Here is a 988-nt window from a genome sequence, read left to right as displayed (position 1 = left end):
CATTTAGTGTCTGGTCCAGTGTCTGATGTAAGCCCACATTCTCTTCTTTGGCCTGGGCAAGTTTTTCTTCCAGGTCATCGATTGTCTTCTCCAGTTTAGAAACTGTCCTTTCCGCAAACTCAGCTCGGGTCTCCGCCTCCTTCAGCTTGTCAGATAGAAGCTTGATTCCTTCCTCATATTATCCTCCTTTTCAGAATACTTTTCAGAAGCAGCCTCCAGGGATTTCAGATTGTTAGTTACGTTCTTGAGCTCTTCTTCCAGGTCACCACACTTTAGTTCAGACACCTCCGCCCGCTCCTCTGCTCTCTTCAGCTCACCCTCCAGGATGACCAACTTACGAGCAACCTCCTCATACTTGCAGTCAGCCTCATCGGTGATGTGCTTGGCTTCTTTAAGCTGCATTTCCAGGATCTCCATCTTTTCCTCATCTTTCATGGCTCGGTTCTCTATCACCTTCATGCCTCTCCCACTCTCATCAGCAGTCTTCTCTGCCTCTTCCAGATTCTGCAGGGCTGTGGCCAGTTGCTCCCGAGCGCGATCCAGCTCCTCCTCCAGCAGCTGGATGCGGAGGTTGAAAGCGGCAGCATCTCCTTCAGCTTTCTCCCGCTGCTAGCGCTCGCCCTCCAGGTCGAGCTGCAGGCCCTGCGCGCGATCTTCTGCGTAGTCCGCTGTGTCCAGTGAGTTGAGGCCGGCCATAGCTCACTCGCTCTGCTGGGCTCCGGCAACAGCTGGGCGGCCGCGCCCGGGCCCACCAGCCTTGGCCACGCCGGGGCCGCCCCCCCATAACTGAGTTTTTAAAGAAACCAAAATTCTCACTACAGGTGTACAATACAGTGAGCTTTTGTGTGGCCAGCTCTCTTACATGGAGGCTCAGAGCTCCACAGTAAGAGGGGATGGTGGGATGGGTGACAGGCAGAAAGACTGTCATTGTTCATGAATGCCTGCATAAGAAGCTAAGGGTCAGGTATAGAAACTCAGCCTCTAAAAA

General features: G+C 53.2%; 1 pseudogene; it reads right to left on the bottom strand.

Moving 5' to 3' along the window:
• Position 1: 1 nt before the first annotated feature.
• Positions 2 to 696, bottom strand: LOC116081556 (annotated as a pseudogene).
• Positions 697 to 988: the final 292 nt, after the last annotated feature.

The sequence above is a fragment of the Mastomys coucha genome, unplaced genomic scaffold (genome assembly GCF_008632895.1).
Source record: "Mastomys coucha isolate ucsf_1 unplaced genomic scaffold, UCSF_Mcou_1 pScaffold7, whole genome shotgun sequence".
NCBI classification, from domain to species: domain Eukaryota; kingdom Metazoa; phylum Chordata; class Mammalia; order Rodentia; family Muridae; genus Mastomys; species Mastomys coucha.
This window is presented reverse-complemented; position numbering and strand designations above follow the sequence as displayed.